At 38.3% G+C, this 26,834-nt stretch overlaps 1 long non-coding RNA gene across 1 annotated transcript in view; it reads left to right on the top strand.

Moving 5' to 3' along the window:
• LOC130574430 (uncharacterized) overlaps positions 1 to 24,761 on the top strand; it is a 39,949-nt gene extending 15,188 nt beyond the window's left edge. Inside the window, exons 3-6 of the long non-coding RNA XR_008965430.1 lie at positions 6,705 to 6,867; positions 18,194 to 18,350; positions 23,716 to 23,766; positions 24,626 to 24,761. This is a non-coding gene — a long non-coding RNA (uncharacterized LOC130574430). The remainder of the gene's footprint in view (positions 1 to 6,704; positions 6,868 to 18,193; positions 18,351 to 23,715; positions 23,767 to 24,625) is intronic.
• Positions 24,762 to 26,834: the final 2,073 nt, after the last annotated feature.

Here is a 26,834-nt window from a genome sequence, read left to right as displayed (position 1 = left end):
AAAAAAAAAAGAAAAGCCTAGCCTCAGTTGCAGCTGAGTTTTATGTTTCTCTAAGCTGCCCTTGAGCAAACTAGATACCTGTTGAAGTTATTTGACCAGTGAACCACCTCTTCTATGCAAAAATTACTCAGACTGTTTACATTTTTTTAAATCATTCAGAAGCAGTTCAGGTATTCATTCTGGGCATGGAGAGTTGTTGTATTTTTTTGCATTAATTATGTCTTGAGGGTATTCTTATTGCATAATCTAGCTAGTGATCTAGTTAGACAATATTATTGAACAGCAGACTTGCTGGGATTGCTTGAAATTTTCCACATGTAATCCCAAAAGCTTTGCTCTAGATGACCATTGCAAATCAAAGGAACCACTTGACCACAGCCTGGAGACATCAAATAAGGCCAGTATTGAAAGCATATATACAAAATTACCTGAACTAATGTACTTGCATACTTGTTTCTAAGGCTTTTGYCTTGGTGCATGTTCCAAATTGTTAATAATATGTGGTAAGAACATCTATTTATAGGAGGTTATGGCAAGTGAATAAAACTTTTCACTGATGTCATTGTAGCAGGTCAGTTTAGATCTATTCACAGTCACGGGATTGGATCTGAGTTAGGATTACACTTTTAAARTTTTAAACATGAAATAGAACTACACAGTGGGGGTAAAGCAACCAGAACCTTTTGGTTTCTTCATCTTCTCTGACATTTATATAGAGTTCCTTTTAGCAAGAGATATTTTTATAAAATACCAATAAGGCTGTGTGTGCCCTAAAAGTATGGGATTAGCATTGCTAGTCTGTAGTTCCTTAGGGTGGAGAAAGCTTTGGTTTGCACGCCCAAGTAAGCAAGTCAGTTTTTTACAGCAACCTCTATCCTCTTGAGCCTGAACACTCTTATTGCTAAGCATCCATAAAATTCATGCCTAGAGTAATTTTTCTTCCATCTGTTCAGCTTGAATGGAGAGCATTTGTTAAACSGTGTTTGTAGGGATGTTCACAGTGAAATGCATGCCCACCCTGATGTTAGGCTGGTTAACCGGTCTTTTTAAACACAAAGCTGATATTGTTAGATGGCACAGAGCTTGAACAAGTACAAATATGAGAGACCACAGCTTTTTCTTTCCCTATAAACTTGAGTATTTTTTCCCATTGTTGTTCTAAAAAGACCTAAGAAGGCCAGCTACTCACTTTGAATAATTAGTAGTTAGAAGTCCACCTGTCTGTTGCTTAAAGTTACATTAAGTCCAGGCTTTGCAGTCTGATACTTTTTCAGATTCAAGAAGCCAGAGCCATGTAAACATTCAAAGTAATTATGTCTCTTTCTCCTCTTTTTCTTCCTTCCCCCTCCCCCCTCCTTTTCTTTCTGATGTTAGTTATTATAGAAAAGAGTTGACTTGAGTTTCAGAGAGTCTGCCAAAARGCCTTTGGTATTCCCCGGGGAATTGAGTTTTACATTCTTCAGCAAACAATGTTTGTCTCCAGAAATGCAAGAGGAAAACACTGTTTTTCTTTTTAATCTAATATCAGTGTCTAAGTCTAACGAAGCTCTGATTTTTCATTTTCAAGCCTGAGGAACATCATGTGTTGATATTAGAATGTGCCTTTTTAAGCTTCATTTGTTATCTTTAAGCAGCTGCTAAAGTGTAAACAAGTTGTTTTTCTCTTCTGTGTTAAAAAAGGCTCTTTACGTATCCAAAAACTCCACTGCTATTGTGCTTATTCGACTATGCAGTGAAAAAACATTATTGAATGCAGCAAATGCTTGGTTTATTTCAAAGCCTTTCTAAAGTACAAATCATCTGTTTCTTTTTAGCCTTTTCCTTGCTAGAAGAAAATTAAAGGAAATCACTTAGCCAGGAGATAGTAACATAAGAGGTTGTCTATGATTTTTTTCAGGAATAATAAAGGATTTCATATTTCTGACAGTGATTTTACGTATAAAAATCATGTACAATCTAGAATTTCAAAAGTGCTCTTGGTTAAGCACGTAAAAGGAGGTCTGATTTCTCAAAAAAAGCAGGAAGTACAAAACATTATTCCTTTCAAGGTAAGGCAAACTGAAATCTGACCTTTTGGGATTATTTATATACAGAATATATACAAATTTCTCTCTTTCTCTGCATTACCCCGGCTCTATATTTCCCTGCCAGACCACAAAGTCTTTCCACAGTTTTTTGGTTTTTTTTTTTTTAAAAAAAGGTGGGGGGTGGGGGGTATGGGAGAAGAGTGATTTTAAACATTTTGCATAGAGACAATGGCAGCAATGCCTGCATGAGTGTTAGAGAGGGAGTGCAACAGGTGACRTTCAGGACTGAGGCTGTTTGCCTTCTCCATTGACCCCATCTCCAGCAAAATYGCTTCCACCAGATAGGATTAGATTGCTAAAACCACTCCCCAAAATTTACAGGATGTATTCATYTTGAAATCCTCTTCAGACTCTCCTAGAAAATCTTCACAACTAGGAAAACAATCATGTTTCCAAATTATTCCTTATGGTTTTCCAGACCTTTTTCTGCATTTGCTTCAATTCCTTTTACCCTTTTTGCTAGAGTTTCACTTGATATGCAACTTTAAAGCAATGATACTTGCTCAGAAACTCATGATTCACACTCAAGGATATGTACAAAGGTGTATTTTAGGATTGACCTGTAAGACACACATCTCCTTTGGTTAGATGCACATAAAGGGTGCCTCAGGAATCTTCTGGCAATTGAAGTCCAACAAGYGGCCTGCTCAGCCTGGCACTATTTAAAACCACCAGAGGACTGTGCAGAGTCTGTGCAAGCAATTGGTGGGCAGAGGGTTCTGGAGCAGAGGCCACTTCTGGGTGCCTCCTGTCTTCCACAAGATTTGTTCAGAAACTTATTTTTGCTCTGAGCAGATTTTTATTCCTCACTCTCCAATGTCCAGTTTGAATGCTTGCAGTAGGACATTCAGTACATTCAGTACTCTTCACCACAGCTCGGTCCTGTCCATGCTCATGTGGGTGTCTGTTCTGGAATGAGTGCCTATTCACATACTGGTTATATGTTTATTTTGGAGAATAAAAGGGTTAAAGAGCTGTGCCTTATGATGGAATTAAAGGCAGCTTTTTTATGAGGCAAACTCCSTGAAGAAGCTTTGTTTCCTGCAGGTTGCTGGAAGGTGGTAGGGRAAAACACTACACCAGCTGCAGACCTCTTGGGATCTCCCAGCTCTTGAGGCAGAGTGTGTGTGTGTAGAGGAAATAAAACCTCCTGGCAGGGTTTACCGCAGGAGTGAGAGGAAAGAAACCACTGTAGGGCTCAAATGAGCCTCCTGAACAGAGGTGTGATTTGTCACAGGATCTRCCCTTTGCTACTGAGCTAACTTTTCTTTCTTTTGGTCATCTGAGATGTTTCCTGTGCTTAAACCTTCCTGGGTCTCTTCATGTGCCCTGCTGGAAACCCTATGAGTTTAGCTTGCTATATATTCTACTGAGGAGAAGATACTTAGGATTTTTTAGAAGAGCAAAATAACATGCCCGAGTGCAGTATGAGCTATATTAAATACCAGAAATATAGGTGGACTTCTATAATTTTAGCATGAATGTGTTGCAGCATCAGCTACAAAATGTGTTGAGTGATTTTTATTTATTTATAAGTTTTTTTTTCCTAAAGCAATGTTGTTTTTTCCCCCCACACAGCAAGATCTAGCCAGCTGGGCATAGGTGTAACAAAAAAATACAGTTCTGTAATTTTTCCCCTWTTGCAAACTGTTTTTGAAATGGATAACATTAACTCAATATCAAAACTACTAGAACTGTAGATGTTAAATAAGCACTTAATCACTATATTTTCTTGTACTCATCCCATTTGCCATTTTGGAAAGAGTTATGGAGAGCTGGCTTAGCAGATGCCAAACTATCCTGCACAGAGCTGACTGCTCCAGCTCGATCCCACATGCCCTTTCCAGTTCTTCTGAGATTATACAACCTCAGGACAGTGCTGCAAAAACCAAGCAGGCCAATTGATTTAATACACAATTTTCTTCCCTCTGAGCCTCTATGGATTTCATTTCACAGTAGAGGGCACTGTGCAGTTGGAGTTCATCCTCTCAAGGAACTGTATGAACTCCTGGTTTCCTGTAGGCATAGAGATTCCAGGGTGCTCTTCAAATTTATAGTTTTAGCTCTGCTCGCTGCTCATGCTTAATTGGTGTAGTTATATTTTACTCCAGCTCTTGCTTTGGTTCCTAAAGGATTATTTTTTTGCTCTCTGTCTCCTCTGCTGCCACGCATTGTTGTTCAGCTGCACTGTTCCATCCCAGATATGGCTATATTTCAGTGGTCAGCCGCTGGATTGCTGTATCAAGTATTTAGTTAAATGCTTTGTGGATCTTTCTGTATGAAAAGAGCTCCAYTGAGACTTAGATGATATTATTATTCACAATGTGGTGACTAGTTTCACACATGGCTGAAGCAAAATAAATCATCRCTGTTTTTAATAAAACAGTGAGTAGACCTCTTGTTGACCACAGCATATTTGTGGTCAGCAAAGAAAGAGTCTTTTATAGCTATTAATATGCTGCCAAGGTGCTTTAGCTGAGATTTTTGCCCTAAGGGAGGTGGGCTTCCCATACCACATATCCGTRTTTCTCTGCTGAGCCCCTTTCCAGAGCCCTGCCCTTACAGAGTGATTTGTTACAAAAATCCAATCCTGAAGAGGGAAACAGATTACTGAAAGAACTGATGCAGATGAATATTGTTCAGATGCTGAATCTGATAAGAAAATAAGCAATGTCCTTGACAGTTCAAGTACTAATTTTTAGTTCTGAGCAGTTGCAGAAGAAAAAAAATGCTCATATGTCAGCATTTCTGTTATGCACAGAATATTAAAACCTGAAGTTTGAAGAATGCCCAAGTGATAGATACCCAGCATGACATAGATATTCCAGGTGTTTGTGCTTCCATTTCTGAGCCCTTAAACTGGGTTCAAACGGTTTTAAATTGGTCTGTTTATTACTCAGTGGAGGGCATGGCATTGGTTGGGTRTAGGATCATGTGATTTAACAACTCTACCTGACTTCTTGTAACAACTTGGGGCAAAACATAGTGATTTCTYATCCTGAGAGACCAGCTGAGCAGAYACTGATRGAGCCAGTGCTGGTTCTTCAGTGCTTCCTCCCATCATTCTGCAGAAGTTAATGTGAGCTGTTCAGCCATCTGGACGACTGCAAGTCCTATCAGAAATTCTGAATGCTTTTCCAGTCAAAAAGCAGGAAGTTTGAACACATYGATATGTTGTTTCAAGGGCACAGAAGAAATGTGGTTTTTACTAAGAACAGCAAGAAGGAAAGATCTAAAGCAGCACATAAAGGRAAGAGTCATGGGCGGTATGAGAAGAAGGGAAAGAATATAAAATAGGAAAGCTATTCTTCATAGCRTATCATTATGTAAACCAAAAGCAGAACCTTTGCTTTAAAGGCTTACATTTGACTTAAACATGTTTCTTGACACAACATTTACAAAAGGGCCTATTCTGATCTCAGTCCAGTGCAAAAAGGAACAGCTCCACTCAACGCATTGAAAGCTCAGCGAGTTTGTGGGAGGGAGAAATGAGCAGGGTCATCCTTATAAATGTATCTAAACCATCTTAGGCTCTCCAGATGAAGCTCCAAAGTTGCATATCTGCAAAAAAGAAAAATGAAAAATGCAAATAGTTTATTGAAGACATTTCTCAGCTTCTTGTGTATTTATAAATAAACTTAGATTATATTTGTAAGGCATACAGAGTGCACTCTGTGTTTACTTTGCCGTCCAGCTTTCAGTTTTCACAAGAAGCAAATGGTTTCTGCCATCTCTAAACTGCATTAAAAGCATCTATTGTCTGACATTTTTAAAAGATATTAAATTCTTCATAACTGTTAGTCCTGAAATATAATATCCAGTTTAGACACAAAGCAACTAAATCATTACCACAAAGATGTACCCAGATTAGTGTACATCTCTTTTTTAGGACCRTTATAGCTCACCAAAAGTTATTACATAGAAAAATTTCTGTCTGTATAAATGCATGTGTAGGAATTCATTAGGTATTTCTCTTAAAAACTTCATGCTGCATCTGTGTCCTCTAGAGGTGGGTATGACCCTTCTGCCCAGCCATGGCATACAAGGTTGAAAATGGTGCTGACAATTCTCTGGAGAAATAGAAACAAGGATTATCATTTTAAAAAAATCAAATTCAGCTGAAGTAATCAGATCAGATTTGATTTTCTATCACCTTTCCACAAACTGTAAAGTACAGTAAAGCCTAGAAGCTATTTTCCCTAAAACTTCCTGGAATTCTATCTGTGCCTATATCTATTGTAATGCCCACCACCATCTTCATCATTTTGGGGCTTTTTCTTCTCAATATTGATGATAAACACAGAATGTTAAAATGGACTTGATTTGGTAGTGGTTAATAACTGATTTTCTGCTGAAGCAGTTGTATTGGTTGCTATGGATYAGAAATTATACGTGATAACAGGAGAGCAGATAACATTTGATAATCCTTTACTGTGAGAGAAATGTCATCCKTTTTGCTGTTTCAAGACCAACTTCATGTATATTTAGATAGCTCTATTATAAAAAAGTGGGAAAATTTTGTGGGTTGTATTTTTCATATATAATCAGATCCAAGTGCCAGTTTGTGGCTTTATCTATCATGCCTTCCTTCCATATTAAAATGAATTTTTTTTTTAGTTTTTGTTGAAGCTGCCACCCTTTTTTGCTGGACAAGAAGGATGATTCCTCAAGGAGTACCCTGAAGTTATTTCTGGGGTCTTGGATGCYGAATTTGCTACAGAATCTCTCCAGTGTAGGACAAGGATTTTACACAACCCTGTTCACTGCCTTTGAGAGGAAGGTATTGTTTTTCAGTTTCGGGAATGTCTTTTCAGTAAAAGACATTTGTAAAGGCTAAGTGTTAAGGCTCTGTAGAGATCTGATGAATATTTAGCAGGATTTTACTTCTCTTGCCTTCTCCATGTTAAAACCTTAGAAACCTGAATTAGTTGTTTCAGGGGAAAATTGGTACCGAAGGTCTCTGAGTTGTTATGACGGTTACGAAACTCGCTCACAATTACCAAAAGCGCCTCATGAGGAACAGTTCACCGAGCTGGGAAACTTCTGAAATTTGCAGAACTCACTGCCACGTGCAGCATTTTGCCTTTTCTTCAGAGAGCAGGGCTTTCTACAGTGGTGATGCTGAGCATCACCTTCCTCCTCCTCCTCCTCCTCCTCTTCCTCCTCCTCCTCCTCCTCCTGGCCTGTGCAGGCTGAGCACGCCACATTGCCGGTGCCTTCCACTTTAACTCATGAAAAGCAGTGTTGGCCACCAAGCAATCTCATTTTATCAATAAAAGTAGGGTGAGAGGCCATTGTAGGATATAACAAACCTGACCTTTCTGTGTCATAGGTACCAGGCTGCTCAAGCCAGCCACAGATATTTTAGCTGGTATTTTTGTCTYAGCTAAGCTGTTCTTGAGAAGTAAAGTTTGTTTATGAAACCTCCACTGAAAGCAGGTGTTGCAGACATCCCATTAGTAACCTCTGACTTACCTTCCCCTTTGAAACTTTTCATCCCAAAGGACTGACATTTCAAAGCTCCCCCCCCCACTTTTTTTTTTGTGTCCCTCCAAGTTTGCATATTGTAAACATTTTTCTTCTCTGCTCAGATGGAACAGAGCCAAAAATCTGCACAATGGGGGAACTAGATGTTAATGAGCAGAGATTGTGGGAAAATGTGTACCGGGCTGCCCTGCCTGACCTGCATGATAATGCTACATTTAGCACATTCTTTTCCATTAGTGTAGCAGGCCTTGAAATGGCAGCAAACAACATGCATTGTGAAGGTTTGTTTTAAAGAAAGCTGCCTTCTTAGGAGAGTGGAAATAAAAAAAAAATATTTATTGTGTGGAGTTGGCAGAAGTCCAGCTCGCTCTGGAAATATTTATGCACAAACAGTGGTGTGAAATTATATATTTTTCTTCACATTTTTAGTAAAATTASTCAGTGTGAAGGTTTACATTATGTAAAACCCATGGATTACGTACAAGCTCATACCAAATCAAGAAAGTTTGCAATCTATGGCATTTAGGGGCTGATCAGAACAAAAATTGTTCTATTGGACCCGTTAGGACAAAAAATATTCTCGCATTCTGGCATCTTCTAAATAGATTTTTTTTTCACTCTGGCAGTGTTCTCAACCCCTTTCCAAAGTATTTATGTCAGTGGAGTTTTGTTTGTACAAAATGCTCCTGAAAAATTAATTTTGGCTCCTCTGAGCCAAGTTTCATTTAATCATAAAACAAAATTTATGTCTCGACCATATGAAAATYATTAGGGGCAAAAGGATTCTGAGAACATAAACAACACCATGTGACTTAGACACCCAATTGCACAGCTTGAACCTATCAAGTGGTGAACATATTAAAATGCTAAAGGGAACACTTACAGTCAGCATTTGGTGTGCAATGAGTAGGGAGAAATTTGTTTGCACAAAACTTCTGACTAACAAAGACAAGTACCGAAGGAATTAATAACAAAAGACTGACTGTAGATAATTTCTGAGCAGAGAGAGGGATTAAATCCATTTTAAAAGCTATTTCTTGCAAACTTTTTACCCAGCTAATTTTTTAGTTATGCTTTTACATGTCCAACTTTGCTCTTTCAGTTAAGGAAAGAGTAATTCGCGTAGTAAAATTTTCATCCAAACGTGAAGTGTTTACAAATGACATTCCAAATCCTCATCGGGAAATGCTTATTTCTTCACAGTCAAATATTCCTAAAGAGCTTTCTGTGGGCAAAGAGACTTCCACTCATTACCTTAAAAACAACACTCTTATCTTCAYTGTGGGATGGATGTGGGCTCTGAGCCATATTTTGCAAAGGACAAAGCAAATTCTTTAGCAAAACATCTGCTAGATAAGAGCAGCATTCCTTAGAATAGGTTTCCTGATGAAAGAGATGCCAAAGCCTTGATTCCAGAAGTACTTCTATGCTAAAACAACTACTGTCTGTGCTAGTTCTGGTTCATGCTTTCAAGAACAATGTCAAACCCAGGCTAACACCRAAAATACTGAGCTGGTTAACATGACACTTTGGGGCTACTCAAATCAGCTCACCTTTTGCACAGTAGAAGGAAAAAACTGAGTATTAATCTCATTTTCAGGAATCTTTGAGATTAATATGTGGCCAGCTGAGAGGCAGTCTCTGTGCCGCTTATGAAATGGGTTTCTTTTCCTCACAAGCACCATCTTTGTGCCGTGAGCAGTGTGTGATTCCAGCAGATGTGCCCTCAGAGCYGCTCAGGGCAGCTAAAGGGCCATGGCCTGAAGCCTGGGTACCGAGGGACATGTTTATGTGCTCCTGCTCCAACAGGAAGGCATTCACAAAAATACTTTCCTACTYTGTCCTGCAAAACAAGACCATGGCATTGGGAAACATGGTAAAGGGGACTGAGTACAAATTTATTGTGTGTTCAYAAAAGCCCCTTGGTAACACCAAGAYAAACTCTGTGCAGGCAACTTCCAGGGCTGGAAGGCTCTGGCTGAAACCATGAGTTTAGTAGAGTCCTTGCTGTTTATTCTGGAGAAATCTGCCTGATCCAAGTGAGTATCTATTACCAAGCTGGATCCTTTCAGTTCCCATTATTCAGTCTCTGCCTTCCATGCCTGTTGCTATAGTTACAGGTTTCTGATGTCCCCTACTGCTGGGTGTGGTGACTGCAGAACATCTCTGCCTTGTCAAATATTTCTGCATAATGATTTGAACCAAACTTTGGCATATGGCTACAGCAAGCGCCAACATAGTGACCTTGTCTATTGAAGCATCGTGGTCATTCTCAGCTAAACTTTGGCTCATCTGCATTCCTCATGGAGCTGTACCTTCATCACATGGCTTCTGTTTGCTTGTCTTCCTCTTCATTGCACTCGCGGGATGTTGTGGTCTGCGTTTTGGGAACTTCCCCAAGTGAAAGGGTCAGGGTGTTGTACCATAGGTGGAAACAGGAAAGTAGGAACTCTGGGTCTGTAGTGAAAGGGGAGGGATCAGGAAAGTTGCTTATTCTTTTCATCCTCCTTCAATTCCTGTCAGGTGCTGGCTATGCATGGTTTTGATTTTAGTTTCTCAGATGGAATTCTGCAATTTGTAGACCATCACATYACGGTTTATAAATGATGATTATGCCCCCAGAACTGATGAGTGCACCCAGCCTACCTCCTCCCTGGTTCTGAATTTATATTCTTGAAATTTTCTCCAGATTTCTTTCAAAGCCCTGCAGAAAATATWTTTATCTTTGTTCTTTCTTTATGAATTGTTTCCTTAATCTTCACTGTCTGAAATTCCCATATTCTCTATGTGAGTGCCATAAGGGATTGCTTCCAGCTCGGCCAACACACATTAGATTTGACTTCTTCCAGTCAGTACTAACTTCTTCTTGAGCAATTATCATCATTCAGACTAAACGTTGTAGAGGGATCAGATCAGATTTCAGACCTGGATCTTTTCTGGACTGTTTTTTTGGGTAATGGAAGGTGTTCATTTYACTCTACTTTCCCACAAGCATTTGAGTGCTCACATTATAGAAACCTGGAAGAGTTATGAAGSTTTTCAACAGTGCTACCCTTCCCACACCCATGCTTCTCTAAAAAGGTTAAATTGAGAGTTATGGTATGTTAAAATTATTTCAAGCTGCTCTTGTTAAAACTCCAGGACTCGTATGGTAAATGTGAGGTTTATTCAGAAAAAACATAATTATTAAGAAAAGGATTTGAGCACAGGAGAAAACATGATTCTGGATAGGTAGCATGTATTTGGATACTTTTCCATATAGGTTTTTTACACAGTTGATTTCATATAATCTTTTTGTTTCTTATTGCAATAGATACAKTTCAAATATTTGTTTGATCCCTTCTGATATCTTGCCTTCTCTAGATTTTTTTAACAGAGTTCCCAACATTGCTCTATTGAAATCAGTATTGATGCTCCCATTTTACAAATTATGAGATGAATTACAGAGAACAACTTTGCAGCCTCACAAAAGAAAAACTGAGCCTGTGTAGTCCAGTCATCCTTATTTGCCACATCACAGGCTCTYCTTAAAAATGGAAGAGGTAATTTTTTTTGAGACAGTGATGTTTCACAGAGTGAGTGCAGCTCTGCTCTCATGTTAAGAAATTTAAGCTTTTGAAAACCCTCTTGCTGCCAAAAGCCTTCTTTTCTTTCAAGACTTTTAGCTATGGGTGATCCTCTGTTTAAAGTCTTGACCAGCTGTGCTTTATAAATATCTCTTAACTGATAAATGAATTATTTCCTTTGGTTAAGCTCTCCATATCKCTGAGCAGAGTTTGCAAATGCACAGTTTTGCAGCAGACTTAATAGTTTTCCAGATTGGTTTTCTTTTGTTTTCATATTTGGTAGTTATGCCCCGTATATTTTTAACCTTCTGGCATAATTTTGGCCCAATTTGGTGAAGTGTTGTCAATCATTGTTRCAAGATGTAAGAAATAATACCAGAAAATAATAGCTTGCCATTCTTAATCTAACAAAACAGCTCTGTTGCTGATCTTGCTGGCTGTCTAACAGATGGGCCAGTGTCCCACGAGAAGACAGCCACTTCCTTGCATAATAAACAAAGGAGGAGAAGTTGTCTGCAAGCCATTAGTGTATTGTAAAGTTAGATGCAATGTCTTGATATTGTCAGAATGGGTTCCTCAAGCACATTTCTTTGACATTCTGTCATAAGTAAGAYGCAAGACAGCATTAAATCAAAATTAAATCTTTAAAGGGCGGCCAGCTGTTTAATTTTTTCCAACAAAAGAACCCCACTAAAAATATCCTCCGTTTTCTAAATGTTGATAACCAACAAACAGACAAGGATTGAGTAGGCTATTTGATACAAACAAGGCCATGTGACACATTTCCAGGATCAGCGGAGATTCCTGTCTCCTTTTACCCTTTTACAATAAAAAGCTGTTAGTTCTAACACTATTCTTGCTTGAATTACAAACTGGGTATCATGTAGTGAAAGCTTAGGAATATCCTGGATGGTCATTAGAATTGGGGTTTTTTTTGWTAGAACATTTAAGAAAAATTAGAAGACCCACAAATATAACTGTGTTTTTCTTAAGAGTATTTTGTCTTATATTCAGAAGATATCGTTTATACATAAAATTCTATTTCTGGCCACTTTTCACAAGAATTTTAACTGAARTAGAAATAAGTAACAAGTGTTGTCATTTGCAGAAGAAATAGCTTTTGTGCTGAAGTGGATTTCCCAACTTTTAAAAAAATCATTACATATAGGCGTTCCAATATTGAAATGGAAATTATTCTCTCTTTGTGGTTCTGCCAGAAAAAGAAAATTGTACAGCCCTCAAATTTTTACCCAATTAGTCATGGCAGTTTTGGCACCAAAAAAAAAAAAAAAAAAATGCTAATCAGTTCCCAGTTGTATAATTCTGTTTAAGCCTGTAGGACATGAAGCTGCTGAGCAATGTGCTACTTACTTAGTTGCCCTGACAGGCCTTAAGAACTTCCCACTAAAATTTCATGTTTAAGTTAGAGGCAGAAATAAATTCAGTGATTTGAGAGAGATAAAAAAAGAAAGTACACCCTATCTGAACAGACTGAGGAGACGATCCCCTTTTTATCCATCTTAAAACTAAAATGGGCTTAAAGCTAGAAATGAAGCCTTTTACATGGCCTTTGGTAAAGTCTTTTAAGGAACTACTGTAAACTGAWGAATTGACAAAATCCAATGAGTATTACAAATGATGCTGCAGACTTATTGACTTTTTATCATAGTTTGGCAACTTGTATTTCTGTTTCTAGAACACATTATCAGTAAAGGCAATTTCAAGACAACATATACTGGAATTAATACAATCCCCATGTCAAAGTTTTTTATCTTCCAGCTTTAGAGAGAATGGAATTGGTCCAATGTTTGAAAAAAAAAAAAAAAAAAAAAAAAAAAAAAAAAAAGGTCTTTCAGAAAAATCAGTAGCATCTGAGTTTTTAACATTCAGATTATGTGAATGAATATGCAGTATCTTACATAAATCCTGAAGTGTTCTGACTTTTTGGATTGGTAATAGTGTATCTAGCATTTTTTTCACCTTGCCTCTTCTTTGTTGTTCACAGGAAAACATTGTAAAATTTTTTTAGTTTGCTAGTCGGTAAAAAAATTCTACACATTTATAAGAAGTATAAATGCTGAAAATGTACCTTGACTTATTCACTGTTGGTAATTCAGCTTTGCTTTGTTTTACCCCATGTGCTCTTTCACTTCAGTCCGAAGATGTAGGCAGCGAGTTACCAGATCAACATAAGACCCATGCAGTGTTTATGATGTTTATGTTGACTTGTGAAATCAAATAACCCAGATGTGTTATGGGAAACCAATGTTTAACCTGGGGTCATAAGATAATTATCAGAAAGCTAATTTTAAAATATCCTCCAAATAATCTCCCATCTCTGTTGATTGCTTTCTAACTTTCCTTGTCATTCCTAGGACATTAAATGAAATCCACTTCCCTTCAAAACTGTTTAACTTGTGGAAGCAATGATGCCACACTCACAGATAAAAAACAATATCCCTGTGAGCATCTCATTCCATTGCTCATTCATTATCATAGAAARTGGAGGTATTTACCAAGCACCTCAGGACAGTTCTGTGGGATATAAAACAGAGCCAGGGGGCTTCAGGCAGGGTTTTGATGCTTTGAAGCAGCTTTCCAGTGTATTTGAAACAGTATGAAGAATAGTAACTTTTTCTTAATCCTCTCTTTGAATAAAACAGCGACATTTCAAAGGCTGAGGCAGTCTTGGAAACATAACTAAGCTAAAGCCCTTGAGCTTTGCATCGTGCTAATTCCGTGGGATCATATGGAACCAATGGCTAAAGCAAATAACTGGATCAAGGTTTGTGCCTCTGGTTTAGCAGGACCTCTGGTTCGTACTTTGAATCAAGCCAACCCTGAACATTTCTTTCCCTCATTGATCCCCACAAGGAAGTTCTATGAAAAGCTCAGGCAACACAATGCATCAGCTCTTTTCATCAGGGCTTTTTGGGTCCTGGAAAAGGGAACAAAAATATTCAGGCTGCTCTGTTTTTAATGAAGGTCATGGCATCTCATTTTGTATCTCTTATTTTCTTCAGTAAGTTTGTATTCCTGTTAGTGTAGACAGGGAAAATAAGCTAGAATTCATGGATTTGCTCCAAGTAGGCCATGAAATAACAGTTCAGTAAGACAAATACTTTTAAAATAATATAATTGCAACATCATTCTCCTCAATATGTAGATTAATTCCTAGTATTCCTTTATTATTTCCAGTATCTTGTGACAGAGGAAAACAATCGCCTCCATCATAAAATCAAAAGAAAGAAAAATTGGTGCAACTGATACTGCGATTAAAAAGTGGAATTAAAAGGTCTGGCTAAAATGATAGAGAAGGAAAGCAAGCAAGAAAAAATTATAACAAAATCCTTGAAGGATGCAGTTTTGCGCAAGTCTTCTTAATGCATCCAAAATCCGTGACAACTTATGTATTTGATTTACATCAGCAAATGTGGTTTGGGGCTGGMAGCAGACTCTGGGCTGATGAGTATTGAGTTACAGCAGGGATCTGCTGTGTTTATGGCCCTGTGCAGCAGGGTCCCGGCGKGTTGGGGACCGCCAGGATGCTCAGAGCCAGAGCCACCGCTGCACACCACAGCAGTGTGTGTGGTTTGAGCCTCTGATTATCACAAAACTCTGAYAAAAGCAGGACTTTGGGCTCAGTGACTCGACTCCCTTGCTTATGTGGCAGACAACTGCATCACTGTAATTCTGTTTATAAATCTAATGTCCCCTCTAGAATGTTGTGCCAGAATCCCACTGCTGTGACAGCTTCAAACATTCTCCTGCTTTTCAATCGCACTGATGGCTGTGAGGAACTCTTTGCTGCCCTTTGAACACATGCAATCTTGGCCTTCATTTTGTGAAGTTMATAAGCCAAGTTGTCTTATTTTTCTCTGATAAGAGAGGCTACCTATTCCTCTTATCATCTGAATAGACCTTCTTTTTATGTTTTCCAGTCTTTTACTTTTCTTAAATGTCAGTGATGAGCATTTATATGCATGGCCTCAGGTGCATTAGTACTAGGGCATGGTGCAATAGTTTCAGTAATTCACTTTTCTACTTTGCCTGAAGCCTTGTGAGGCAGCATTTGCTTTTTTTTAAGTGCTGACTGTGATCAAATAAAACACCACGCTCATTTTCCTCCTTTGTTGCGTAAATCAGTGTCTGAGCTTGGAAGGGAAATTCTGTTTTTCCTTGCTGGTACATTTCTGTCCAAGCAGCTTAATCCTCTCAAGATCATTCCTGTGCAATACTCTTGCTTTCCTCAGCACGGGCAGAGCATCTCAGCTTCATGTGAATCATAGCTTTCAATGGAGCATCTGCATTGATTGTTTCCAAAGTCATTAATGAAARTATTAAGTACATCCTATTTCAGACTAATGTTTTTTAGGTGCACATCTAATAACCTTCCAGTCATTCAGGTTTGTGCTTTGTTTTGGAGTTTTTTCATTGTGATCAGTTTTTATTTATTTTGTTGTACCTGCTGAAATGCTGGAACTAATATTCACCTTTTCACTATTATTCTTTTCCCTCGAAAGAGTACCTACTGATTTTCTGAAAACCAGATAATTTCCTTTTTCATATAGCAGTGTGTAGCACATTTTTGGCATACTTTTGACAAACCTCAGGTGTGTTTTATTCCATTTTCCTTTTATTTTGAGGGGTCTTTAACTTTACTGTTTTTTCTAGGTTCTAGTACGTTATTCAGTAACAGYCCATGATGGCACCTGTAATTGCTCAGACCACTCATTTCCCACTCTGAAATATRATTCTCTAGTTGTGTGGTTCCAATACAGTGGTATGAAAAGTTCAGGGTTTTTTTGTATGGTGTTTCTTGTCTTGAGTACATTTAACTCTGAGCTTTTCTTTCATTTCTGTACATATTAATTATGTTTTCTTGTGTGCAATTGTCCAACATCATTAGAAAATGAGCTGCTCTCAATAGTAATAACAAGATCTTTGTGAGTAATTTCCCAAATATCATAATTAAAATCTATGTTGCATTAAGTTCTCAAGTGTTCTGTTAACTCTAGACAAAGGAGGGATTTTCATAGTCACAGATAGGATTTAGACATCAAATCTCACCATTTCACCTTTAGAAAGTCTTCCCATGAAAGTCTATATGGTTTCTGAACCATTGTCTCTCAGGAGGCAGAGAGTAACATGAGGAGCAGCTCCCTCTGACTTTTTTTAATACCTACCAGCTCCGTAGCACCTCTGGCCTTTTTTCTTCGGGGCTTCAATAATTAGAGCTGTGTGAAGTTTCACACGTAGAATGGAACTGGATGATTCTGGCATCTAATCAGGTCAAAGGCTAAATTCTTCTGGTGTGCAACATGTTACCCTAGGCTGAATTATAGCCCAGTAAACTGGAATGGTTAGATCCTTAATTTTAGAATATTAACTTGTTAATTTTTATTTTTTTTTTTTTGCAATAGATAAGGAATCATCACATCACACAGCTGCCAATTTGATATCGCTGCTGACATCTTTTGCCCACGCCTGGGTTGCAGGACGTGTTTCGGTGATGTGTTGCAATATCTCTTTGCTCTCCTAATTGCAGGAGGGTATGTGGGTGACACAAAGCATCGCCCAGCCTTGGCCCAACAGGCTGATCCTCTGCTGACATAAAGCAGGACAGCTACCTAATTGTGAGCTCTGTGGATCTGGCCCCAAATGTGGCAATCTCACTGCGAGTAGCAGCCACAGGTCTGGGCTGGAATGTGTAAGCTGGCATGCTTGATTTAAATTGCATAAAGTGGCTATGGCCTTGACACTGCCGTGAGAATTATGAGCTCTGATCATGCAAATCAGGGTTCTTAGTTTTAAGAACAAGTTTTAAGCACAAGTTTTAAACCATCTCTGTGTAGAATTCCACTTTGTGCCAAGTGCCTGAAGAGTCAGATACCCGTTTGTTGCTGGCTCTCTAAAGTTGGACTGCTGATATGATTTTGTTTGTGATGTATTTAAAGTATTGAAACCTTTCCTTAAGATTCATATGTCCTTCCAAAGGGCACACAGTGAATAGGCTGAATGTTTGGCATGCTTTCAWCCTGGCTCTGGCAAAGGCTATGGATAACTGGGTCCACAGTTTGAAAATGCAACTCTCCTCCTTTTYCCAGATGAGAGCCTGAGCAGTTCTCTTTAGTTTAGTGATCGAACACTTCTATCAAGATGAAGTTGCCTTTGGCCAACTTTGCTCTGGGATCTCTGCAAAACTTTTCTCAGCCACAAATCATTTCTTCATTCAGCATGTCACTTGACATCTTCGGTGTTATAAATTAGTTCAAGAAGGTGGACAGCCATTTCACCTCCTCACCAAGGGCTCGGTTCTCATGTTTTCTGAAGTTATTTATTTTTGCCTTAGGGGACAATGCAGTTTCACTCTCTTACTGTGCTATCAASAGAACAAGTCCCTTTGAGCCAAACACCTGCTTTCCTTTAGAAAGAATGATGGGGAAATGCCTTTTGAAAAGCCTCTATTTATCTACTTTCTTAATTTACAAAACGTCTCTTATTACTCAGATCCCCAGAGGTTCAGTCAAAAAGTATAGCAGACCAAAGTAAAAAAGAAAAGGAAAAACAAAGTACTGCCTTTTTTCTTGCCACAACAAGGACAAAACCATGGCAGTGTGCCCTCAAGGTTACCAGACCTTTATTCTCTCATGGAGCCAAAATCCAGAAGCGAGTGGTCTTCACTAAGAAAACAATAGGTTGCTTGGGAGGTTTTGCTGGCCAGTGCCTGCAAGCTGGAAATCGTTCAAGGAATTCTGAGTGTTACTTCAGCTTGCAGGCTCCAGTCTCCTCATCCAGACTCTTCCCCTCAAGTTGAACACAGAGGTGGCTGTGCTTGTTTAAATGTGCCCAGAGTACTCATGGAGGCTTTGGCCTGTCACAATTTCATGTTTCTGCACCACTTTCTCTTCTCTGACAGATCTAGAGAAAGGTGGCACAAAGCCTTGTTCTTATTCTTAGCTAAGAGTGTAAACACCTAAATCTTATAAATTCCTAATTCTCATATTAGTTTTTGGGAATCACATCCTCAGTTCTCTTTTTTTTCYCCCACAGGTTTTAAGGTGACAATTTGCAGARGTAACATRACCGTTCTGCCATAGCATTGCCATGATTTCTGGGTCTTCTGTCCATCATGAGCAGTGTCTTGCAGTGTCACAGGGAAGAGCTGCTTTTGTTGATGCATCTGAGCCCTCACACTGTGCCAGAAATTGTAAGTAACAGGTTATGTTCTGTGGATTATTTTCCTTGCTTGTTTTTATTTTGATTTTTCTTCCCATGGCAATGMGTAAATTCTTGTCAGTCCCAGAATGCACAAGATTCAGATGAAGGTCACAGGGCAGTGTGATCTGGGGCAAGAACTGAGGTTTGGTTCTTCCTATCAYAGACAACACAACTATCCTAATTTGAAGACTACAAATTAGGGGAATTAATGTGTGGGGAATTTTTCGTGTTATTCTCTGTTGAAGAGAGTTAAAAAAAAAGTGTCAGCTTTCTAAATAAAATACATGGAGATTTTAAGAAAAGAATAATATTTTACTGCATGAGCAGAAGATGCAGATTGACACTAACACATATTTTGCAGTTGAGTGGTGAGAACAGAACAGAGTTTTCAGGGGAAAGGAGAGGCAGGGAATCCTGCCTTTCAATGCCCTAAATTCTAAGTTTCCTTAGAAACTTAGAATTGGGTGGGGGCAGAAGATGAAATAATAAAAAAATTAAAAAAAAAAATCTTAAATCTTAATCTGGAATCCTTTACAGATGCAGTGAAGAGCCAGAAAGTATGTTATGAGAAACAGCATATTTGCATTGAAATGAAAAGCTGAGGAAAGGACAAATATTTATGACATGTATTTTCAAGCTCAGCAGAAATGAATTTTCTATTTTCTATTTCTCAGGTATTACACTGTAGTCTAGATTATTTATACTGTAAATATCATGTATATAGTGCTTCTTTTAACTATGTACTTAGACACTATTTCATTGGAAGCATACTTAGAAATATTTTCCATAATGGCAACTTTAAGATTATATGTGACTTAAAATGTGAAATTGTTCAAGACACAATTGTACACCTAAATAGAAAAGAAACTGTGAAAGCAGAATATAATATTTATAATAAACTGTATGMAATTTTTCAGGCACAACCTTTCATTTCTAGTAACCAAGCTTTATAGAGAACTGCAAAATCAGTTGTATCTGGTGAAACTGGTTTAAAAAGAACAAGAGTCAGATTCCTTTTWGTCTGAATAAACATGCACTTGACAGGTAATGTGACAGGCTCTAGTTAAACAGTGAGTAGCAAAAAACCTGAAAAGTCTGATGAAATGTGAAAAAAAATCTTCCTTTTTTCTTTCTCATTTTCCTTTTAAATGCCTTGAAAATGTTAATTGAAGCTTGGCTAAAAGTTTCTAGTGAGTGTCTGAAGGTACTCCAGAGGCTGGGTCTCCAAAATATGAGGGAAATCCTTTGCATGTGCTTCTGTTGGCTGAGGGAAGCTTGTGCATTGGGAAGGCTTCTTGAGTTTTGAATCCATTTTTGTCCAGGTAGCTCTTGCTGGATTTGGTAAGGASTTGCCTCAGAATAGTCCAGTACAGTTTAATTTTCAAAAATTACTACATTGAGAAAAACAGTCATTGTCAAGAGCAAACACATAGTCTCATACACGAAACACACCTTGGATTTTACTCATTTCTCACTGACATAAGGTGTAATTTAGTTGTCTGAAATGGAGTCATTCATGATGCACRTCAGAAACAGGCCCAGAAAAGCTATTTTTAACATGCAAACACACACACACACAGAGSCAAATGMYATTTAATTTTTTCACATTSACTCCCCAGTGTTGTTGTATAGATCCTCGGTGGCATTATTAAGTGGGGCTTTTCAAACAGATGAAGTATGTTACTTACTGTGGCTAAACTGTAATGAAAGGAGAGATGGCTGTATGCCAGGGAATGGTGTGTAGCTTGTAGAAGCATGTAATTACATAAATCACAAACATATGCAGAAGATGTTTTCTCTTTACATTTAACTGGTGTTGCCTGGAGCTATAGCTGCTTGCAACTCTATTTAATTACCATAATTATTTTAAATGTGTATATCTGGGCAATATTTGAGCTTTATGAGAATGTTATTCATACCTTATCTGCAAAAATCTAGAGGGTCCCATTCTTCCCCAAGGGGCTGCAGTAACCAGGTTTCTCCAGATTTCAGGCRTAGGGTGGCTGTAATGTTTATAACTTTACTTTGAATTACAGGTTTTTAAAAAACCTGAGCCTCTGAAACTARTCAGATCTTGAAATCTCAGTATACACTATAATTTCCTGGTAGGAAATTAAGCATTGTACGTTGTTTGTGGAAAGAAAGTACCTGGAGAGGTCCTGATTAGCTTCTTTTACCTCTTAATTTGCTGACTGTGTAAATGTTGTTTGGCCAAACAGATTGACAAGTGTCTAGGAAAGGTATTGATTGTGTTAAAATGGATACTTCCTACGGGAAATGTGAAAAAGCCCTGACMGACTAGCTGGGATTTTCCAGTTCATTTTGTCAAGCAGTGAAATGAGTTAGAGCAGAGCATTTTTCTAAATTCTCTTTTGCACTAGTGGAAACCCAATTCAAACAGTTGATGCTRATGGAGCTGGCCCAGAAACACCACAGCATGACATGGGCTTTTGGTTCTTCTCTTGCTTGTATCAGTTTTGCGTTGACTTCATGCCATTTGATACTGGCTGAGTTACTTGTGGCTCACACCAACACGAATGGGAGATGTGAGTCGTGATATATAGGATGATTGGCCAATGTAGACACACCTCAGTTTGCCCTCACTAATGTAAAGTGCTGGGTGTAGAATTCCTGCAGCTGAATACACTGGAAGTGGTAAAACACTCGGGAATAAGAAATCTGATAGCTAAATAACCTCGAAAGGCCAAGCAGTGGGAGCCATAAGCAACTGTCACACACAACTGATGAAGAATTACTGTTACAGAATCCTTGCACACTGAAAGACCTAGAAAGGTGGGTTTTGTGAGAAAAGCCTAGTCTAATTTATCAGTTCAGCTCTGCWTTTATAAAAACACATGTATATGGACAAATGAGYTCTCCCTAYGTTGCAAAAACCAGTTGGTCAAACACCTGAATATAAWGACAGTGAAGYTGCAAAGGGTTCATGTWACAGTAAAACAAGAAATAGCAATTWTTRGAAAAATTAGAAGTCTAGTCCTAAAAATYAGGTAAATATAAATACCCAGTGGAGACCCAGGCTGAACCAACAGGGTACTTCTACTTAATTCAGTGTCATGGCAATACAGTAATAATTTTCACCTTGTCTTTTTTGTCAAGCACTGTAGTTAACCTTGCAAGTGATGCCTCCTTAAAGAGCTTTTGTGAGTCAAGAGATTGCTTTTGTTTGGTTAYAATGTGACATGCCAGCTGTAGATCATATGTGCAGTTTTGTGATATGGCTTATTCTTTTCTTCCACCACCCAAGAGGCAGCATGCACAAAGCATTATTGTCAGAGATCAGTTGCTACAATATCTTGTGGGGGGAGGGGAAAATAAAGCCAAAAAGAAAAAAAAAACAACCCACCAAAAAAAGGGAAGCCTCTGGAATGCCAGGGAACAATGCACTTTCCACATCAGAGACTGGTTTATTTAATAACCACAAATTATTTCAGGTAATTTGGCACCAATTTAGTTTCACCCACAAGAATGTCCTCAACAACAACAACAAAAGAAGTAACAAAAGAACCACCCCCACTACCAACCCTGTCAGGATGAACTGAAGGCAGAGTTTCCATTCATTAAATTATGATTAGCCTTGCTAATACCTTGTCTATCAAACCCTCACTCCGTGGTGCAGACACATGAAAGGGAAACATATATGTGATGTTTTGAAAAGGAAGTAGCTGTAATGTGATGTTTTTCGCATGCATTAGAATGACAATAAAATCCTTCAGATGATGGTGCACACTAAAACAGTCATTAAAAATGCAAGTTATGAACAGCTGAAATTAAAATCCAGCCAAAGCATTGTCACTTAATGTCTTTCATTAATCCAAAGAGCAAAATTTACTGACTTTGAGGAGCAATTAATCTGGATTTGTTGATTTCATTCTGTTCTATTTAATTTCACATATTTCCAAATCTCTGTGATTGAAAGACTCTGATGGCTGCATTCACCTACCAACTCTGTAGTATCAGCATCTGTACAGAGAGTGATATATGCCCTGTCAGTAGGTTACAAAGCTCTTTACTGAAAAACAGAAGTATGAGGGAATGGGAAATCCCCTAGTTTTGCCTCTAGGAAGAATAAATCTTGGTAATTTCAAATAGTGAAACTGAACATAGGCATTTGTTTTCAAAGCTGATGCTGGAGAGCTGGTGTGAAATTCCATTTAATTCAAGAGTTTTGGGTTCTCTTCTGCACAGTGGAGATATCTCCTTCTGAAATGCTTTTACCTGCAGTTGACCAAAGGCAGTGCCTCAGAAAGAGCAGATTTCTTTATGAGAAAGCCTTTGTATTTCTCCTCATGAAAGCTGAGTTCACTCTGGTACTTTTCACAGGGGGATTTCACCCTTCTGTGGACCAGAGGAGACCCTACAAGCCAAGTTTTGATACAAAGTCCCTGTCTAAATACAAAAATTTCATGCAAATTGAATCATTATATGATTTTTCCCTAAAATCTGAGAATCATTTTGTTTGTACCTGATCAAGGATTCCTTAAGATAAAACAAAAACATCTGATTCCAAGACAGAATGAGACCATGGTCATTGTGCATTGTTCTCAGACTGCTTAATGTCCATGTTTCCAGCTTTGTGACAATTGGCTATTTTGGCTCTGAYCATTGCACTCTCCAAAAAAGCATATCTCAATGTGTATTTCCTTTATCTTCGAGTGCGCTGCAGGCAATTGGATCTGATTTTTAAATCCTATTTTTAAAAAATTGTTTTAAATTTCCTTTCATTCTTTTGAATTCTTTTAAAAGATTTTTTTTWAAATTCTTTAAAAATCCTATTCTTTAAAAAATCTTTAAAATCCTATTAAAATTCCTGGATCTCTTAAGTCAAGCCTTTTGGAGACCAGCTGCATAAATASTGCTACAATTAAATGGAGATTCTGAAATCTCTAAGTGACAARAATTTGGTACTATAGAGAGTTTCAGCCTGAACTTTATTTGGTTTGCAAAGGATTTTTTTTAACATAACTAAAACTGTTGCATGATTGAGGGGGAGAGGAGAAAAGAGAGATTCTGCATGCTAACAATCATAATTAGATGACAACTCTGAGATGAAACATTACATCAGGAACTTCATTCAAGCCCGCCAGTTTGTCATAAAGTTTGCAAAACGTTTGATCTTCTCTTTGGAATACATGCTAAATTTCCTTTTTTAAAGTTATACCCAYACAATGAGGGGCCTTACTGCTTGAGACTTGAAGTGAAAGAGGCTGGGTGTGATTACAAATTGAACTGTAATGCAAGCTGTGCTTTTCCAGTCAAGTTTTCCAGGGATGGCTGAGGCTGGCTAACGATTTCTTTCCTGTGCATTGCCCTAAGGATCTGTTCTGTTTTTCCAGGGCACCTTGGCAAGAGACTTGAAGATAATTAAAATCCCTAATTAATGTCAGGTATTTCACTTCACTTTTATTTTTAAAACATGAAAAAAAATTACTAAGCCAAAGTAAAAAACAAGTATTTTCCATTTGCCAATTATTACAGATGTCAGACAGTCATAAATATAGAAATGGTCAGCTGCAGGTGTAACCTTGCTCTGTTGTGTAATGCACACTCTGTTCCTATAACATTACTAAAAATGGTCTGTCTGGCTAATAAATAGCACTACCGTTACACAGTAAAAGGTGAAAATTAATGTGAATGCTGCTGGTGAGTTAGCTGTATTAACAGGCCAATCATGTAGCATTAGCAGTTATAATGAGGAACAACATAAACTTTTAAGAGCTTCTGCAAAAGCTTTCAGTCCTTTCAATGTTGAGAATTTAAAATGAGTGCTGTCYAGTCACTTTGTTTCTTTATATTAGGGAGGAAAAGTACGTAGGAAGTTTAAAAGGAAAGTCACTGGCATCTGCATCTAAAAATAAATAAAAAAACAAATTAAGTCCAACCCACATATATCACCATCATTTCAGATGCTCTGCTGGTAAAACTCTCTTGCCTTCRTCAAAGGTTCTGGCCCATGTATGATAACCTTTGATAGCTAACTGATAAAGAACTGATAASCCCTTACTGATAGCAAAATCTTTTCCACACCAGAGCAAGAAGGGAGTGCAATCTGAAATGGCAGTGAGTAAAGGGAGACAATAAACAAACAAACAAAAGACTAATGATTTCTTCTACTTAGACAAACAGATATGTCTGACCAACAGCCCCTCTGGCCCCAGGTCCTCTTGCTGCTGTTGCATGGTACTTTGGGAAAAAATTAAAACCAGATCGTATAACCTGTGCTTCCTTCCTGGTGTTTCTTTTCAGATTGCGTCAACAGTTGAGGGAGTTTCTGAAACTGATTTATCTTGGCCATTATGAGTAATAAATACTCAGTAACAGATCTATCATCTCCAAATTGCCTAATCCTTCCCTGAATCCAATTTGGTCTCTATAACATCCAGTATTGGTGAGTATTTAATTGTGTGCCGTGTGAGTTGCAGCACKCTGAGAGTTGCAGCCTTTGCCAGGGTGGTTCGTAGGTCCCACTGRTGTGTCCTCAAAGACTTAGTGTTGTGTGTAGTCTGAGAATGTTTTCCTCTATATCCTGCACATCTGGGGAGAAACCACATGCAGTCTGGCCTAAGATGATAAGTAGGATGATGAGAATCTGCCTGATTAGCAACATATTTTGTGGGTTGCTTATATTTGAGTCAAATGTGCTAATTCCCCCTCTCTGTCTTTCTCCCATTCTTTTAATTTTATCCTTGGCTGCAGAAAAGTCACTAAAGAAAAATGTACCTTGAAAGGCAGCTTGTTATGCTTGGCAATGCTTTATTATGTTGCTGCACCTCTGCACYGTATTTGATCTGAACTTACTTCACAGTAGTAAAGAGATAAGTAGGAGATAAGTAGATTAAAATGAAAATTAATTGGAAATATTTCTATTTCATTTATTGGCTGCTAACACACATCAGAGGGTAAAAATTAAAAGACAAATATCTATCAACTTAAAAAAGCAAGTCTGCTCTCAAATCTAGTGCTATGAGTTGCTGTGGAAAACTTCACGATGACATTCCTAACCTGCCTGAACAAGAGCATATGAAAAAAACTGATAATAATTTTAATCTGTTCTATACTTCTGAARTTATTTCAGAGAAAATTTTGTATTTCCTAAAGTCAAGTGCCTCTGAATTTGTACTCCAGCTGCATTTTTAATTGCAGTTTATCGGTACTRTGATTTGATCCATGTTGTGGCGAAGAGGAGAAGGAGGAGGGAATTGAAATACGACATTTATAAAATGATGCTAAATTCTAATCTCACTCAAGTTAATGCCACAGYTGGGAGTTCAGTGGAAGCTGAATAAACACCCAGGAATGTATTGTTGTTGCTTGTGACCAGCAAGCAAACAGGCAACTTCAGCAATTTTTTGTCTCCAGTGTCTCACAGGAACTTCGAACCACATTGTCCAGGAGTACTGCTGCCCAAGAGCTGCCCACTGTTTTCAAATGTGGGGCCAGAAGACATGACTGCAGGTCAGGGACAGGGACCCAGCAAGGCAGTTCCTCTCCTTCCCCAAGCACAGGTTCACACAGGGTTTGATGTCTTTACAAGGGGAGGAGGCAGCAGTGCCATTTTCCATGGCAGGCACGGCACTCGCTGAGGAAGGCACTGCAATGCTGATCAGAATTTACTGTCTGTGGCTTTAGCAGCTCTTTAGGAAATGGCTGTGATTTTACAAGCCAGYTCCACTAAACCAGACAAAACTGCCCTTGGTGGTCGTTGCTTTGAGTCGCAGTTTAAAGCTATTGAATTTCCACTGTAACATTTAGAAGGATCCCCAGGTGAAATGCTGCTACCAGGAGGTATCACCTGGGAAAGAATGGACAGGTTACACAAGGAGACAGGCTCAGAAGTGCCCCAAAGGGGTGAGATCCCATAGGAACTACTGCTTCTTGAATTATCTTCTCTGATGTCTGAGGTGAGTGGACACCTTTGAAGACAGCCTTGTTGATTTTGCAGTGCTAATGCTAYCCTGAGTTAAAACATTTGGTGATTATCCATCCCTGCTCAAAACACAAGTATCTGTGAATTTTCATGGAAGAGAACTACACAGAGCCAAAACACCTTTTGGCAGTGCAAAAAATGATGAAAGCATATCAAGGATGCAGTAGTGATTCTATGCCTCCTGTTGTATTCTGGAGTTTGCAGCAGTCATAGTAACAATTTAGTATTATGTTTAGGAAGGAAATAGCTATAAGTCATAGTTAAGTTAGTTCATAATCCCTATAAAGTGTAGTTGAGAGTTATCAGTGTCCTAAACAGATTTCCACTCCAGATAAATGCATGCCACAAGTGGTGCTTCCGAATTCAGTCTTCAGTTATAACTGAATTGGCAGGAAACATCCCAGAGAAAACAACATTGTTCTATCTGTATGAATTATAAGGTGTTTTTGGGAGACCTTAAGAAGTAGCTGCTGACTGGATAAAAAAATAAACACAAGAATTGTTATATTAGAAAGATGGCTTTTACAC

The sequence above is a fragment of the Malurus melanocephalus genome, unplaced genomic scaffold (genome assembly GCF_030028575.1).
Source record: "Malurus melanocephalus ecotype Western Australia unplaced genomic scaffold, MMel_1.1 scaffold_82, whole genome shotgun sequence".
NCBI lineage: Eukaryota > Metazoa > Chordata > Aves > Passeriformes > Maluridae > Malurus > Malurus melanocephalus.
This window is presented reverse-complemented; position numbering and strand designations above follow the sequence as displayed.